Source organism: Vicugna pacos, chromosome 3 (assembly GCF_048564905.1).
Source record: "Vicugna pacos chromosome 3, VicPac4, whole genome shotgun sequence".
NCBI classification, from domain to species: domain Eukaryota; kingdom Metazoa; phylum Chordata; class Mammalia; order Artiodactyla; family Camelidae; genus Vicugna; species Vicugna pacos.
This window is the reverse complement of record NC_132989.1, coordinates 94,512,132-94,519,279: the sequence shown is the minus strand read 5'-3', so window position 1 is coordinate 94,519,279 and position 7,148 is coordinate 94,512,132. Positions and strand designations below refer to the sequence as shown.

Here is a 7,148-nt window from a genome sequence, read left to right as displayed (position 1 = left end):
CACTCCCATTTGACATCAGTTGAAGGCTGCTTCTTGCCTTAATTCTCCGGCATTTCTGCCCTGCCATTCAAGTGGCAAAGTGGGGTCTGCAGGACCTGAGGATGCCCTTATGCAAAGCAATGCTGATGTGGGCCATTGGATGTCAGGCTGCTGAGCATTGAAATGGTGTGTGCCCAGGGGTGTGGGTGGTGTGCCAGCTGTACCTGCTACAGTGGTAGGTGGACATTTGAGGCTGTTGGTGGGCTGAAATGGGGCTCATGAAATATTTCTCTGTCTACATTGGGCACATTGGTAGCAATAGCCTTCCTGAGACTGTTTGAAACAAACTGGTCCTCAGAATGTGATTTATAAGTTAAATGGGATTGAGGGGTAGGGTATGTAATGAAAGTGATAAGATAATGAGAATACTGTAAGTTATTGTTACTTATTTTGTATCTGTTCTCACCATACGATAAGCATGGCTTCCCCATTTTCCAGATGAGGAAACTGAGGATTAGAGATGTTGAGTAACTTGTCCAGAGATAGGATGTGAATTCTGACTTTTCTGACTCTGTATCAGAAACTCCTGGAAGCATGAGAGGTTTAACACAAATCCTCCTCTTTCTCTTTCCTTCCCTTCTCCCCTGTCTCTCTTCTTTTCTCTTTTGACAACTGTTTTGAGTCCTTACTATATGCCAGACACTGTTTTAAGCACCATACAGCAAAGAAACAACTTTGGTCCTTTTTTAACCGGAGAGTCTTCCCATCCCTCCCTTAAAAACCATTTTCCCTCCCCTAATTTTTGTGGGGCCCTGGCAAGTGTAAAAATGGAGGCTCATGTTCCATGTCTAAATATTTAAAAGTTATAAATCAAGCTGACCAGCTATTAAATAAAAAATGTTCCATCCTCTTGCCTTAACAAATATACCTGCACAGAGGCCAGGCTGGGATTAAAACCTGTGCACTCCTGGAGTGCCATGCGGGAATGTGGTGGCCCAAGGAGTTGGGGCCCCTGGCCCCCAAGCCTGCTGCCTGCCCCCCCCCCGCCCCCATCATCTATTCCTCCCGTGGCAATCCGGCCTGCACATCCTTGCTCCAGCCCTGCATTCGGCCACCCGGTGGCCACTTCTTGGGCTTAGAGGTGTGATTACTGGAGGTGTGGCCTGCCCTTGAGAGAACTGGTCCCTGGAAGGCCGTGGAAGTGGGCTTGAGGCCACTCAGGCAGGGAATTCTGGAATCTCTGGTACCCAAGGCATGATCTGGAAAAGGAGACGCAGGCTCCCTGCAGGGGGCACGTCTCCATGGAATGGGGCACAGTCAGTGAAGGACCAGTAGTGCCGAGTCTAGGGGGGGCCCTTTTTCTGGGCCTAAGGGCAGTTCTGCCCCTCCCTGTCCTGGTCTCTCTTCTAAAGCCCAGTCTCACATGCTGGGTTTTTTTTTTTTTTTTTTTTGTAATTTGCCCTTCTGAGGATTTTTTTTTTAAAGAAAATACGGAATTCAAGCACTGCACTTGTTGAACAGAGGGAGGGTCAGTCGAGGTGAACAGATGGTAGGTGTTCAGTAGGAGGGACAGCGGGATTGTGGACTGAGGTCCGCTGGCCTTGCTCTCTGGGCCTTGACAGACTTCGCGTTCAGCTGCTCTAGTCTGTAGAGGAGGAAGTTTAGACAGCCTGGCCCTCTGTCTGGAGATGGGACGGCTTCACTCCAGACTTCTGCAAGTGGATAAGATTTCCACAGGGTCAGCTCTCCAGCCTGTTCACTGTTCCAGCCATCACAACCCAAAGTTCTGGGTAAACTCCCGAAACACGTACACGTGCAATGCGTGTCTGTACTGGGTCAGCTGATCCCGGGGGAGTCAGGTAGACATGAGCAGCACATGTTCATGCTCGTGTGTCTTCCCCTCTCTCCCCAGGGGAAGAGAGATGATTCAGTATTGACCAGAACTAGGACTGGAACACACGCTACTGTGTTCAGTAGGCGATGATGATCTTTATTAATTCAGCCACTGCTAACTGCAGGTCTATATAATGTTTGTGTTTCCTCTTCAGGTAGTTATTATCTTCTGGTACAGGTAACTACCAGCAGGTATGCCTCTTAGGGAATCACTAAGAGACCTAGGCTGGCAAGAGCTTATTTAATATGCCGCCTTCAATGCAGTGGCTGGCTGGGCACTGAGATGGGCAGGATTCTGCAGTCACACCCCAGCTTACTGGGCAAAAGTTCTATGAGTGTCATAAGGAACCCCTGCTCATGAACCTACTAGGGAGTTGCCCCTGGGGACTGCCCAGGATGGAGACGCATAATCAGACCTCAGAGGTACTTGACTTCAAGGAGCACCTAAGTGGACCTCAGTCAGTGGGCCCCTGGCCAAACCGAGAGCTCATAGCAGACCTTGATCAGCCACAGACATCAGCATGGAGGCCTTCCAGGCAGGGCCCAGAGGACCTAGAGGATGGTACAAGGACCTGCGCATATGAATCCTGTGGACTGAGGACCTCCCTCCCCTTTTGTGCCATCACCAGGTACAGCAGACTCTTCCCTGAGAGGCCATCTTGGAGAAGAATGGGAAAGTCGGGGAGGAATACTGCAAGGTTGAAATATCCAAGAGACACTGTTTAAATGATTGGATGGGATGACGTTTAATTTTCTCTGTACAGTAAGGTGAAATGATCAGGAGAAAGAGTAGATCAATTATAGGAAATAATAAAGCTACACTTTCTTTGTGTAACTAAGTATAGGGGAATTTTGCACTTGCTAAAATTGTCTTTGCCCTGCACCTGTTCATCCTTGCCTGTGTGGATGAATGTACATGAGTGCACGTGCGCATACACACACACACACACAAATGGCACTTCTGTAGGTTTTCCCCTGCCACCACTTCCCCCCAAGAATCTGTACTCACAAAGGCATCCGTGAGGAATGTCGACTCACCGAGGATTTCAAAGCGGAGTTGAGGCTTCAGGGCACAGCCCACCGCAGTGCTGTATTCCATCACTTCTAAGATGTGCCTTTTCATCCCTGAAACCAAAATCTGTCTCATGGTTCGTCACAATAGTATGAGTGGCAGCATTTTTGTAGCAATCCATAAGATTACGGTGTGTCTGACATTGACACCTTCCTATATTTGGTAAGATCCTTGTAACCTTCGGCTTTGCTTTGTCCTTCCTCAGCTACTTCCAGAGGGTTACCCACTGAGGGAGCTGAGGAGGCCGGTGCAAAGTGTAGATTCTAGAGGCAGACCGTTGCTCACTAGCTCTGCCGCTCACTAGCCGGTGACCTCGAGCAACTTACTGAGCCACCCTGGGCCTTTGTTTCCCTGTCCGTGAAATGGGGATAATATCACTGACCCCTTCAAAGAGTTGTTGTGTTAAATGAATTGATATATATAAAGCGATTGGAACAGGGCTGGCAAGTGGTAACTACTAGATAAGGAGCTATTCTTACAGTTACTGCCTCTTTAGTCTCCTCCCACACAGGCCCTGCCTCCTGTTGCCTGTCCCTTTTTCCTTCCTTACTTTATGAAGACTAGTTCAGTGACCACTGTGTGCTATTGAACACCCCCTGAGATCTTGCCTCTCCTCCCCGAGTGGCTTACCTGAATATTTCCTCCAAACAAATCTGTTCTCTCTTTTGAGCAATAATGAGAGAGAAAATTGTTCTATGTGTAATGTATTTTTATCATAATTTCTGAGGCATCTATGGTGGATGCAAGAGATAGTGAGATATGAGCTTGATGAGAGTGGAGGAGGTTTGCTGGGGAGCATGAGGGGTAAGATGGGAAAAAATAGGTGGGAGCCAGATGGCCATTTGAAGGATCAGTAAGAGGTTTCTCCAGTGCATCACCTTGTAGCCTTTGTGTTTGACAGTAGCTGGTCCCCAGTGACACTGGGAAGCCCATGTAGGGTGGAGAGGCTTTCCCACTCTCCACATCACTCTGTCAGGGTGGCAGCTGCTTCTGGTTCTTGAAGACAAGTCCCTGGATGTGAATTGAGAGATTAATTCAGGCTGAGGTAAAAGGTGGAGATTCAGGAATAAAATTTCAGATATAGAAACCTTAAAGAAAGACAGACAAAAACAAAGAGACACCCAGCTCATCTGGGTCTGAGGTGTGTCATAGGCCTCAATGCCCTTGTCAGATTTTCCAGACCCTTGGTGCTGGAGTTTGCATGGCTGGAGCCCTGGCTTTCTCTTCAGTGAAAAATAATCACTGGACAAAAGAATCAGCTCTAGCAAATGGAAAATTTCTGCTGTTTGGGGTTAGCCCTTCCAGCTCCAGAAATCAAACACACTAGAAGCAGAGTGTGTCTTGGCACAGGGTGATCAGTACCCCAACTGGTCAGTACTCCACCCTGTTAGTTCATTTTGCTGGTGACCTTGTCTGCGAGAATAAATAGCTTTCTAGCTGGTCACCTCTGGAACAGAGTAAGTTTTTGAATGGGGATTAAAAAAATATTTTGGGTTTTGTTTTTTGGTTTTAATGAGTCAGTGCTTTATTTTACTATGAGTGTTTATAACCAAGCCTAAATGTGCGTAGGGTCTTGAACTTCCCCCCACAAGTATTTCCTATTTGTTCCCAGAAAAATTCCAAGGCCAGATTTTGTTATAGCAACCGGAGGCAAATATCAAGACAGTAATGAAGAGCACTCTTGGGGAAAGGGTTTCCCTCCAACGTGGCTTGAGTTTCTGTAGGGCGTCCATTGTCTGTGTGAAGCCCTGGAAAGAGTTGGCCCCGCAGTCCCTTGTGGGAGATGTAGTGGATTCCAGCTCTGCTGACTTCCAGGATGCGTGCGCTTCTGGGAGGCGCATCTCCCGGGTGGCCGGGCCACGTGCCGAAAGGCTGACTGCTCAGCGTTGCTGCTCGGGCTTTGCACCTGTCGATTGTTGATCTTTATTTTTATATGTCAGGTTTTTAAAATTAAATGCGTTGAATTATCATTATTCCTTCATGCTTTTCCTCTGAGGAGTTTCATAAACAAGCTTGTTGTTTATTTCCTAAGATGTCCCCTCAAATGCTCTTTGGAAGAAGGCAGGGTACGTATGAGTAAGCAAACAAAACAAGACACAAGAGTCTTCAAGTATCTGCCCACAGTGTCCCTCTTTGTCATCACTGTCATGGTGCTGCTGTGATGTCAGACTCCTTGCCCATTGGTAGAATCATCTTAGTTTTCCTGCAGTCTAGCCTTCTTGCTAAAAGCACTTTTGAGTTTTGAATCAGTTATTTTAGGTGTTGGTTCTGAGTAGTAGTGTGTTGGTAAATGTTTAACAGTGAGCCCTCGGAAATAAAATTGCCTTGATTTGTAGAGTGTGCCAACTTCTGTGGTGTAAATACTCCCATAGTGGCCAATTTCTAGCTATCGAGGTGAACTTATGAAGGTGGAATTTGAAAGAGATGCCCACATTCGATTCCAGGGAGCCCGGGGCAGCTGGCTGCATCCTCCCAGTTATCCTGTGGACTCGGCCAGGCGTTCTCAGGCTCGGTATTCCTGACACTTTGGGCTGGATGGTTCTTTGTTGTTGGAGGCTGTCCTGTATGTTGTAGGATGTTTAGCAGCATCTTTGGCTTCTACCTACTAGATGCTGTGCCCCCGTAAGTTATGACAATAGTATCTCCCGACACTGCCAGCTGTACCCCGAGGGGCAACATCAACTGCAGCTCTGGGCCATTCTGCATAGATGGAGTTTAGAAGGTCCATTCAGCCGACATTAGGCCTTTACCAACTGTTTTCCATGAACCACTCGTAACATGCCCCTGAAGACGTTCTCTTGGCATTTTGGACATGGTGTTTAAAAAAATTAGCATTCACTTCCTTGAGGAGTCTTGGGAAGAGTGATGTCATAAAGAATGAAGGTGCCAAGACAGAGCACGGGCATGAAGGGAGCATCAGCGTAATTCCATGGACAGGATTCTAGAAGAGGATAGATCACGATGGATTGGAGAGTACCCTAGTCCAGCCCTGTCTTTGTATGGATGAGAAATGAGACTCAGAGGCAAGGAAGGACTTGCCTAAGGGCACAGAGCAAGCTGTAGTCGCGCCTAGGAGGCGATGGTGTAAATGCTGTGAAATGTCTCTGTGACACACTGGAAATGGGGCTGACTCCAATTTGTAGCTATGAGTGTTTTGTAGGCTCTGTGGTGTTAGGTTTTGATTGCCATATTTTAACATCTCCCTGTCCCTAACTTTCCCCTTCTTCCCCTAGAAAATCGGCTCATGAAAACCTCATTACAATAAGGGCTTCTGTTTCAGACAGAATTATTCCCGTCGGCTTCAGGAGTGAGTAGTTTATTCAAATGTTCTCTGCAGAAGGGTCAAGCTGCTTGTCATTACAGAACAAATGTTGGCGATTGTCACTGGTTCCTCTCCTTCCTCCCATGTCTGCTCTGGGCTTTCTCATGGATGAGGTATCTCAGGCTATCCCCGAATGATTTAAGAAAAGGGCCTCTGGAAGAGACCGAATTTCCAGTAGCAAAGTGAAAACCACAAGATTAAGGTGATAAAAAAAGAGGATAGCGCCTTCTAGTTTGTGATAAAATGCGCAGAGGTGCCCAGTCAGAAAGGAGATACTGGGGAGGGGTTATTTTCATCAGCAGACTTCCTCGGCTTTGGAAGTCCCAGCGTAATCAGGGCAATCACATACCAGTAAGTCAGTACATTTTGAATGCCAATAAATTGGGCTTAATGAAGAAAGCAAGTCTGCTTTTATGAGAGGACTGAGTAAAAGCAAAAGGAGCGTTTCAATCATGGATCTATAAGAACACATGAACATTTGAAAATTAAGATTAGGTGATTTTGTGTGGAATAATTCATCGCTTCACTCCAGATTAGTTCTTTATAAGAAGGACTGGCTCTTGAGAAAATGTCCCATAGCCAAAGTTTATTGTCGTTGCCTCATGCATCTCACATTGTCCTTTGTCACACCCCTACCAGGTCCACAGTGACCACGCAGACCCACCCCGTGGGGTTACCTTACACCAGTCCTTCAAGGCGCTCTGGGTAAGGTTGGCCAGTTGAATTTTTTGCTTTCTTTTCCCAGAGGACAGTCCAGCCTCAGCAAATTTATCTAAAAGGGTCAGTAATACAGGAGTGTTGGGAGTGGGTACAAATAAGAGAGGGGGTATTTTGGGTTGTGGGGAGCAGCTGATGCAACTCTGTGACACTCCCTACTCAGTG

The 7,148-nt window shown here is 47.0% G+C and overlaps 1 long non-coding RNA gene across 1 annotated transcript; it reads right to left on the bottom strand.

Annotated features, from left to right (window-relative positions):
* Positions 1-1,475: 1,475 nt before the first annotated feature.
* On the bottom strand, positions 1,476-5,781 carry LOC140689808 (uncharacterized). Its single transcript, XR_012064933.1, has 3 exons — positions 3,823-5,781; positions 2,882-2,997; positions 1,476-1,691 (listed from the first exon to the last, which is right to left on the bottom strand). It is a non-coding gene; the product is annotated as an uncharacterized lncRNA (long non-coding RNA).
* Positions 5,782-7,148: the final 1,367 nt, after the last annotated feature.